Consider the following 11,125-nt stretch of genomic DNA (forward strand, 5'->3'; position numbering starts at 1 on the left):
TGTCCATATGGGGCCATCCTCCACAGGAGCGATGTGATGAGACTCCAGCCAGACATAGGGCATCAGGATGGATCAGGCAGGCCTGAAAAATAAGAGGTTAGCATCACTGGTGTCTCAGGATTGACATGCGACTCGATAGAGAGTGACAGACAGAAGGAGAGATGGGGGCACACAGGTTGTTATAACATGTCTCAACTATAGGCATGTCCAGTGTCACCTAATGGTAAAGAACAGTAAACATTTTGTGCTGAGTGCAAGCAGGGACTTCAGCTTGGCTAGCTATGACAGCATAACTAAATGGGAGAGCCAGAAGTTAACACAGATATGAGGGAGCCCTGGGACATGAAGCAGCCAGCCACACCACCATCAACAAACCCAAATGAACGTGTTAGTGTGTGTGAGGGGGGAGCATCCATACATCCCAGTTTGTCAGAAGAGTCTATGCCTGAGGACCCTCCAGATCTACTACTTTACCTAATAAAAAGCTACAACCCCAATTCCAAAAAAAGTTGGGGCACTGCGTAAAACATGAATAAAAACTGAATGTGAAGATTTGCAAATCATGGAAACCCTATATTTCATTGAAAATAGTACAAAGACAACATATCAAATGTTGAAATTGAGACACGTTATTGTCTTTTGAAAAATATATACTCGTTTTGAATTTGATATCAGCAACCTGTTTCAAAAATGTTGGGGCAGGGGCATGTTTACCACTGTATTGCATCACCTCTACTTTTATCAACACTCTGTAAACGTTTGGGAACTGAGGAGACCTATTGCTGTAGTTTTGAAAGAGAAATGTCATCCCATTCTTGCCTGATATAAAATTTCAGTTGCTCAACCGTTCGGGGTCTCCTTTGTCGTATTTTCCACTTCATAATGCACCAAATGTTTTAAATAGGAGACAGGTCTGGACTGCAGGCAGGCCAGCTTAGCACCTGGACTCTTATACTACGGAGCCATACAGTTTTAATATGTGCAGAAAGCGGTTTGGCATTGTCTTGCTTAAAGAAAGAAGGCCTTCCCTGAAAAAGATTTTGTCTGGATGGCAGCATATTGCTCTGAAATGTGTAGATATCATTCAGCATTAATAATGCCTTCCCAGATGTACAAGCTACCCATATCACGTGCACTAATGCACCCTCATACCATCACAGATGCTGGCTTTTGAACTGTACAGTGATAACAAGCCGGATGGTCCCGGGAGGATGTGGTGTCTGTGATTTCTAAATAGAATTTCTACTTTTGATTCATCAGACCTTGGGACAATTTTCCACTTTGCCTCAGTCTATCTTAAAAGAGCTCGGGCCCAGAGAAGGTGGCGGTGTTTCTGGATATTGTTTATATCTGGTTTTAACTTGCATTTGTGGATGCAGTAATTAACTGTTTTCACAGATGATGGTTTTCTGAAGTGTTCCTGAGCCCATACAGTGATTTCCACTACTGACACGCGTCTGCTTTTAATGCAGTGTCTCCCGAGGGCCTGAAGATCACAGGCATCCAATGTCAGTTTTTAGCCTTGTTTCTTGCATACAGAGATTTCTCCAGATTCTCTGAATCTTTTAGTGGTATTATGTACCATAGATGATGTGATCCCCAAATTCTTTGCAATTTTACATTGAGGAACATTATTCTTAAATTGTTGCACTGTTTACCCTCACAGTCTTTCATAAAGCATTGAACCCATCCCCATCTTTACTTCTGAGAGACTCCACCTCTCTGGGATGCTTTTTTTTTTATATCTAGTCATGTTACTGACCTGTTGCCAATTAACCAAATTAGGGTTTTTTTTTAGCATTACACAACTTTTTCAGTCTTTTGTTGCCCGTGTTCCAACTTTTCTTAAACATGTTGCTGACATCAAATTCAAAATGAGCATATATTTTTCAAAAAACAATAAAATTTCTCAGTTTCAACATTTGACATGTTGTCTTTGTACTATTTTCAATTAAATATAGGGCTTCCATGATTTGCAAGTCTTTGCATTCTGTTTTTATGTTTTATACAGTGTTCCCACCTTTTTGAAATTGGGGTTGTACTAACAATGGGCTTGACTAAGCACATATATTCAGCCTAGTCTTAACCATCTGGGGTCTGAGGGTATTTTCTGGTTCTAATGATTTTGGTATGCTCTGATTTTGTTGTCAATTTCAATAAATCTAAGCAGTATTTTCAAAGTCATATGACTTTTTCGTATTCAGTACAAGTTCACTTACAGTAATATCTATGTACTATGTATGTCATGATTGTACTTTTAAAAAATAACAGATTAATAAAGATGTTGCTAAAAAGCAGTTTTAGAACCGTGTTGGAATGTATGAGGGAAAAAAAAAACATTACCTTACCCATTGTGATGAACCGTTTTGGTCACTTGAGGTGATTCTATTCAGTCTTAGGAATGTATCAAGCACAAAAACTTAAATCTGCTCCACTGATTTGGACAATTAACTTGCCATCAGAAAATTTATGTCCTGTTGTTTTGGTATCAAGGGTTAGCAGTGGGAGGGGTATTCAATGAGAAGAGTAAAAAATTACATTCCATTCAACGAGAAGAGTGAATACCCCTCCCATTGCCATCTCTTAATCCCATCAGGTCAAGTGATCAAAACGGTTCATCACAATGGGTAAGGGAATGTTGGGGTTTTTTCCCCCACACATTCCAACACAATTCTAAAACTGCTTTTTACATCATTTATCTGTTATTTTTAAAAGTTTTACTCTATTCAGTGTGTCTTAAAATTAACTATTGTGCTATTTTACTCACTCACATCCAATTCTGTTACTCTGTTACACAATTACTTTGTAATTTTGCTCCAACTCCAAATTTTACTCTCTAAACTCAAAATAGAGCAAAATTAACTATTTTTGAGGAAAATAATTTTAACTCTGCAAAATTGCTCAGTCATTTTTCCTGTGTATGCACTACAGTGCACGCATTTCAACCAATATGCTTATAAGAAATAGAAGAAATATTTACACTTACTCAACTTGATCCTCAGCTGGATCTAGTTGAAGTTCAAAATGACACCGCTCCTCATCAGTGTCACAGTTCTCAAGATCCGATGAACCGCTGAAACTGAATCACTGTCTAGAATCATGAATTGAATCATGAATTGAATTGCTGTCCTGAAATTGAATCACTGTCCTGACTCATGAATTGAATCATGAATTGAATCGCTGTTCTGAATCATCCGAAGTGTCATCTGCAAATCTGCGTGCCATCTCGCAACAAGTTTTAGCTCCAAACTGGTAACCTAAACTATGGTTGACAGATTTAATCCTGTTTATGGTAGGAATGCCCACCGTGAAAGAGAAACCAATTAAAACTGAAAGAGTGAAAGTAATTATCATGCCGTTATGATGTGAATAGTCTTTGATGAATGCGTAAGTGGGAGCTCAGCATTCTGACTCTGGTGACACTGAGTAAGGTGACAAGTTTTATGTTTCATCTAATTTAGGTAATTTAAAAAATATATAATATTATTTGGCAGTGGGCCCATAGGAAAGTGTAAAGTATAAAGTTTCTGATAATATGTTTATCATGCTTGTATAATAAAAGCTCATGAAGATATTAACCTAAATACATGACCTATTCATTCTAAACCTGCTGAGCTTTGCCAGTGAAGCTCTCAACCTCAGAGGGTTAAATACTGAAACTGTGTCTGAGTCTCGAACATTACAGTCCTGAACATATGGAAGGCTATTCCATAACTGTGGGGATTTGTAAGAAAAGACTCTGCCCCCTGATGCAGCCCTCACTATTTGAAGTACCAACAAATAGTCTGCACCTTTTAAGTAGGCATGGTGGGTCATAAAGGACCAGAAATTCACTCAAGTACTGTGGCGCAAAACAGTAGCAGTGCTTTAAAGGTCTATAGTAATATTTTATAATCAATGGGAAATTTGATTGGGAGCCAATGTGATGTGGATAAGATGGGGTGATGTGGTCATATCTTCTAGTTCTATTAAGGACTCTAGCTGCTGCATTTTGAACTAACTGGAGCTAGTTTATGCACTCATTGGAATATCCAGACAGTAAGGCATTACAGTATTTCAACCAAGCGGTAACAAAAGCATGAACTAGTTTTTCTGAATCATGTCATGACATATTTCTTATATTAGCATTATTTCTAAGATGAAAGAAAGCTATCCTTATAATGTAATTGTGGCAGTTCCTATGTATGGGCGGAGCACAGAAGACGGCAGGACAGAGCTCAGGTTGGTAAGCCGTTTTATTGTCACACTTTTCAGTCTAACAACTTTGAATGCCTTTTACAGACACACACACTCGGCGTCTGGTTCCGGGAAGAGCCCCTCTGCTCTCGCTCTCCCTCCTTAAGTAGGCCGCGGTCACTGGGAAGACACACAAACACAGGTTAATTGCTCTCAGGTGTAGTGATTCTGCCACTTACCTTCCCTGACTCCGCCCTCCTATCACAGACTGGCGCTTGACCACGCCCCCACTGCCACAGTAATCGATATGAGTTTCAAACAATAGAATGGAGTCAATTATCACCCTGAGGTCTTTTACTGCTGCACATGAAGAAACAGAAAGGCCATCCAGAGTTCCTATGTAAACAGAAAACTTACATCAAGCTGCATGGGGTCCTAACACAAGTACATCTGTCTTGTCAGAGTTAAGTAGAAGGAAGTTAATAAGCATCCAGTGTCTAATGTCCTTTACACATTCCTCAGTTTTATTGAGCTGGTGGCTTTCATCTGGCTTTGCTGAAACAAACAACTGTGTTTTATCAGCATAACAGTGGAAGCTAATACCATGATTATGAATAATATTATTCAGAGGTAATATATAAAGAAAAAAGGAGGGGGCCTAAGACAGAATCTCGTAGAACACCAAACTTTACCTTAGTATGCATAGAAAAATTACCATTTACATCAACAAACTGATCATTACAGCCGTGAGACGGCTCGGTTTTCCCTTTCGGGCGCTCTCGTTTTCTGTTAGAATTTGGTAAAGAAAAAAAATATTTACCAGCTTACCGGGTCCATGTACATAAATGTGACAGCTGACAAGGTCGGGATATAAACAAATCGAATACAAACCACCCGCCGGGACTCCTACTTATGCGGCTCCAGCTTATCCTTGAAGCTGGAGCCGCAGCTGGATGAAGCCGGCTCCAAACAGAGCGAAGAGGCGAGAGCTTTCCCGACCAGAGCGAGTGTGAGTGAATAAGTTTTAGTAAGCTGAAAATCAACAGAAAAGAATCAAAATAAAGTCTGTGTTGACACCATGCCTGTCCACGCTTCAGTATTCCTCCCATGCCAGAGTCATACGACAGTCACATTTAAGTTGATTAAGATCCACCTGTGTGCAAAGGGTCACATGATCATCTCATCTCATTATCTCTAGCCACTTTATCCTGTTCTACAGGGTTGCAGGCAAGCTGGAGCCTATCCCAGCTGACTATGGGTGAAAGGCAGGGTACACCCTGGACAAGTCGCCAGGTCATCACAGGGCTGACACATAGACACAGACAACCATTCACACCTACGGTCAATTTAGAGTCACCAGTTAACCTAACCTGCATGTCTTTGGACTGTGGGGGAAACCCGGGGAGAACATGCAAACTCCGCACAGAAAGGCCCTCGCCAGCCATGGGGCTCGAACCCAGACCTTCTTGCTGTGAGGCAACAGTGCTAACCACTACACCACCGTGCCGCCCCCAGTCACATGATGTCTGTATAAATCAATCTGTTCTGGAAGGACCCTAACTCTGCAACACTACTAAACAAGCAACATGAAAAACAAGGAGCACTCCAAACAGGTCAGAGACAAAGTTGTGGAGAAATATAGATCAGGGTTGGGTTATAAAAAAAATATCCCAAACTTTAAATATCCCACAGAGCACCATTAAATCCATTATAGCACAATGGAAAGAATAGGACACTACTACAAATCTGACAAGAGAAGGCCGCCCACCAAAACTCACAGGCCAGGCAAGGAGGGCATTAATCAGAGATGCAACAAACAGATGAAAAAGAACACTGAAAGAGCTGGAAAAATCCACAGTGGTGATGGAAGTATCTGTCCATAAGACCACTTTAAGCTCTACACTCTACAGAGCAGGGCACTAAATAGAGGGCAATTCTGCAGGAAAACCTGTTTCAATCGGCCAGAGGTTTGAGACTGGGATGAAGGTTCACATTCCAGCAAGACAATTACCCTAAACATACTGCTAAAGCTACACTGGAGTGGTTGAAAGAGAAACATTTAAATGTCTTGAAATGGCCTAGTCAAAGCCCAGACCTCAATCCAATTGAGAATCTGTGGCAGAAATTGAAGATTGCTGTACACCAACACAACCCATCTAACTTGAAGGAGTTGGAGCAGTTTTGCCTTGAGGAATGGACAAAAATCCTAGTGGCTAGATGTGCTTAGCTAATAAACACATACTCCAAGAGACTTGCAGCTGTAATTGCAGCAAAAAGTGGGTCTACAAAGTATTGACTTTGGTGGATGAATACCTATGCACACTCCAGATTTCTGTTTTTTTTTTTCATTTTAATTATTGTTTGTGACTGTTTACACTGTGTCTGCTCTGCCGTCCTTGGAATTGGCCAGGATATTTCAGACTGTGCTGCTGTGCTTGCGTCCTGCCTGTTCTCCTCACAATCTGACTCATCAGGTATGCTTCAGTTCTTATCTGTACTTTGGTAGTTACTCATTGGGTCCAATCTGCACCTGTGGCCTCTGGGTCATGACAACTTTAAAGTGGTAGGCATGTTGTGTAAATCAAATGATGCTCCACTGTCAGTCAGTCTAGTACAGACTAGGACATGGTACTGCGCACAAAAAATACAGTTTCAAGTTAAAAAAAAAACAGAAAATATTCAAAAACAGTTCGAAAGTTCAGAGAGCAGTTTAATGTTCAAGAACAGTTCAATGTTCATTTTCGGGGGTCTGTATCGACTGCATGTCGTCGGCGTCTTCGTTCGTTTTCCCAGTTTTCCCAGTTTCTGTGTACCGCTTCGGCGCTCTCCCTCACTACTGTGCGCCATCCAGACTGGTCATTTGCCAGCTTCTCCAGCTGCTGATAGCTGATACCCGCCAGGCCCAGACGACGTTTTACAGTGTCCTTGAAACACAGTCACAGTCGACCACAGGGCCTTGTCCCCTCCTTCAGTTCAGAAAACAGCAGGTCCCGTGGCAGTCATTCTTCAGATATCCTGATGACATGTCCAGTCCATCTGAGTTGCGAGCAGGTAATCATGGCTTCCATAGCCGGCATATTCGCCCACCTCAGGACTTCAACGTTGGTAGTACGGTCTTTCCAGGTGATACCCATCAGCTCACGGAGATGGCGTTGAACCAGGATAGACAGTCATCGGACATGTCGGGCATACAGGGTTGACACCTCTAGTCCATATAGAAGTGTGCTCAGCACTACAGCCCTGTAGATGTTTAGCTTCATGTTCAGTCGTATCAATTTCGCATTCCACAGCTGGTCCTTTAGGCATCCGAACGCAGCTCAGGCGGCCCGCACCCGTGCGTCGATCTAACTATCCATGGAATTATCATTTGCCACTGTGGATCCCAGGTACGTGAAAGTTTCAGCTTCGACAAGTGGCATTCCGCCCAGCAGGACCCGTGGTAGGGCACGCAGCTGCCCAGGCACCGGCTGGTAGAGTACCTCGGTTTTCTTGATGTTTACGGTCATACCATAAGCACTGGCCACTTTGGCAAACTTCTCTAACGGCTGCTGGATACTGTCCAGTGTGTGTGCCACCAGAGCAGAGTCGTCGGTGTAGAGGAGCTTGCGGATACACTTCACCAGTACGTGATGTTGGGATTTTAGTCGTGCAAGGTTGAAGAGTCCACCATCCGATCAAGTTCGGATGTATATTCCGTCCAGCGTGTTGTCCGACATTTCTTCTATGATAGCAGCTAGAAACAGTGCAAACAGTGTGGGAGCCAATATGCATCCCTGTTTGACACCATGAAGGACTTGGAAGAAGTCGAAGGCCTTGACATCAAGGGTTACCGTGGCTCGCATGTCCATGTGGAAGGCCTTGATAACAGCCAGCAGCCTTGATGGACATCCAAACTTCTCTAGGATGCGCCATAGGGCATCCCTTCCCACCGAATCAAAGGCCTTCGTGAAGTCTATGAAGATGATGTACAGCGCCATCCTTTGTTCAACAGCCTTTTCTTGAAGTTGTCTCAAAGCAAAAATCATGTCTGTAGTGCCGCGGCCAGGTCGGAAACCACACTGACTCTCCGGTAGTATTCCCTCCAAGATTGCTTGCAGCCTTGATAAAGCAACCTTGGCCAGCACTTTGCCAGAAATACTGAGAAGCGCGATACCCTGGGAGTTGCCATAGTCACGCCGGTCACCCTTGCATTTGTAGATGGTCACTATCACGGCATCCTTGAAGTCCTGGGGCATGGCGCCATCCTCCCAGCATCTTTGGTACAGCCACAACAGCTCGTTGTGCAGCACAGTGCCGCTGTGTTTTAGCACCTCAGCCGGTATCCCATCGACGCCTGGCGCCTTTCCGGCCTTGAGGGCCTTCAGCGCTCACTGCAGCTCATCGAACGTGGGTGGTCCGTCAAGATCTTGCTGCATGGGGCACTGCTCCAGTCTCTCAATGGCTGCGCTGTCAATGGTCAACAGTCTGTTCAGGAGCTGCTGGAAGTGCTCCTTCCATCTCCTCAGGATTTCGTCTGGCGTTGTGTCGGGCCGTCTGTGCTGAGTACTGGGTTTGAGCCTGAACATGGAGGCCTGTAGACTGCCTTCAGCCCATCGTAAAAAGCTCGAGTCATGTGGGCTTCCACATACCCCTGCAATTCCTCCGCCTTGCGGTCCCACCACTTGGTCTTCATTTGGCGGGTAGCACATTGGAGCTTCGAACGGGCATCTCGCAGTTGCTCTGTTGTCCGCCTTGTGCACACTCCAGACAGAGACTGCTAGCAGCAAGCCCTCACTTCGGCTATCAGTTTCTCTATACCAACTTCATTCTGATCGAACCAGTCAGCATGCCACTGTTTCGGGTGCCCAAGGACCTCTTTTGCGGTGGCGTACACCACACTGCTGATTTGACCCCATTGCACACTCATGTCCTCTATGTTGTGATCCTGTAGCTGGTTGATACGGTCAGACACCTTGTTTTCTAGTTCAGCTGCCTTTTGTGGTAGCAGGCTCACATTGAGTTTGCACAATGGTTGATTCGCACATTTTCGGTGAACTGGGGCGATATGCAGGTTACATACTGCCCTCACCATAAGGTGGTCCATTCCACAAAATGCACTTCTCATCACCCTTGTGGATTTCACGTCCCTAAGGTCGACTCTCCACACAAGGATGTAGTCCAGCAGGTGCCAGGTGCGTGAGCGCAGGTGCATCCAGGAATAGTACCACTTGTCAGGCATGGTGAAGAAGGTGTTTATGATCGCCAGATCCATTTCTGTGCAAAGTTCCAGCAACAGGCTGCCGTTTGAGTTAGTCCGGCCTCTTGCTTGCGTCCCCAGCACACGACTCCAGCCGGGACGATCGCTCCCCACACACGCATTAAGGTCGCCAAGGACGATAAGCTTGTCTGCTTTTGGCATGTTACTGAGTACATACCCGAGGTCCGCGTAGAAGTTTGCCCTCGTGGTATCGTCGGAAGTCATAGTTGGGACATGTACAGCCACCAAAGTCAGGAATTGTTTTTCAGCCAGTCGAACATGTGAAAGCTGGAGAGACGGTTGGATAGCGCAGACAGAACTGCTGCTAGTCTCGTTAACACGTCCTTGTGTATAGCAAACGCAACTCCGGCTTGATGCAGGTCTCTGCCTGACCAGAAAAATGTGTAATGCTGCTCTGTAAACTGTCCGTGACCTTTCAGTCGTGTTTCAGATGGTGCAGCCACATCAACATGGTATCGGTGCAGTTCTCAGTCAGTGATCGCTGACTGTCGTTCAGGCCTGCCCAAGTCATCGCGATCCAGCATCGTCTGTATGTTCCAGCAGCTTAGGGTCAGTGCCATGGATGAGACATGTTGACGGTTTTGTTTTATCGAGGCAGTTGCTGTGTGTCAACCACTAGATTGGAGATCCTGTCAGCCATAGCTTGCTGACCAGGACAGTGCCAAGTGGGCTTTGTTTACCCCACCCTTTTATTGGGGGTGCCCTCCATAGAGGCAGGCAGTGCTATCCCTAAAAAAGGCTGCCCGGTCACTCGCACAGGACCTCACAGGGCTTCCACTTGGCCAGTTCAGCCTCAGCACGGCCATCACATCACGAGCCGCCAATGTGCAGGAGTCCAGCTGGTAGCTTCCAGCTTCTCAGGCCTGCCACCATCATCGAAACTCCCATCGCCGTTGGGTTTTGCGCAGTAGGACTTGCCCAAAATGTTTAAAGACCAGCAAGCCTAGTGCGAAAGAATGAGCCAGTCTCTCTGGGCTGAGAAGAACCTGGGTCCGGCGGACGGCATGGGGTCGTACGGCTGGATGCTTCCTCAGCTGCCTCGCGGTACCCAGCTCACTTGGGTTTGTGGTCCCTGCCGTTGCCTCGGAAAATTGAGATCATCCGCTAGGCACCCGTTTGCTGGCCAGTATCTTCGTAACCTGGAGATCGCCCAGACAAACACATCTCTCCTCGCTGCCGGAGAGGGGACCCAGCCGTTTTTTTGCCGCTGGCAACCTGCCAGTCGTGGTGAGGGGTTCAGTGGTCTTCTGCAGGCATTTCATGGAGGCCGGTTGGGACTTACTGGCCCCCCCACAACCTTGCCCCCACTACCTGGATGCAGTTTAGCGTCGTACCCAGGACAGCAATGATGCTAACCCCCCAAAAAAATCCATTTTAATTCCACCTTGTAATGCGACAAAACAGGACAAACACCAAGGGGGATGAATACTTTTGCAAAACACTGGAGAAGCAGGGAAACAAAGTCCTGATCAGATGCCAACAATAGATCATTTAGTACTTTAACCAGTGCTGTCTCTGTGCTATGTTAAGGTCTAAATCCTGAATGATACATTTCATGGATGTTATTCCTATGTAGATATGAGCATAACTGCTGTGGCACAGATTTTTCTAGGATCTTGGAGATAAAGGGGAGGTTTGATTGGCCTATAATTGGATCGCTGACAGGGGTCAAGGTCAGGTTTTTTAATGAGA

This window comes from Neoarius graeffei, chromosome 10, assembly GCF_027579695.1.
Source record: "Neoarius graeffei isolate fNeoGra1 chromosome 10, fNeoGra1.pri, whole genome shotgun sequence".
Lineage (NCBI taxonomy): Eukaryota > Metazoa > Chordata > Actinopteri > Siluriformes > Ariidae > Neoarius > Neoarius graeffei.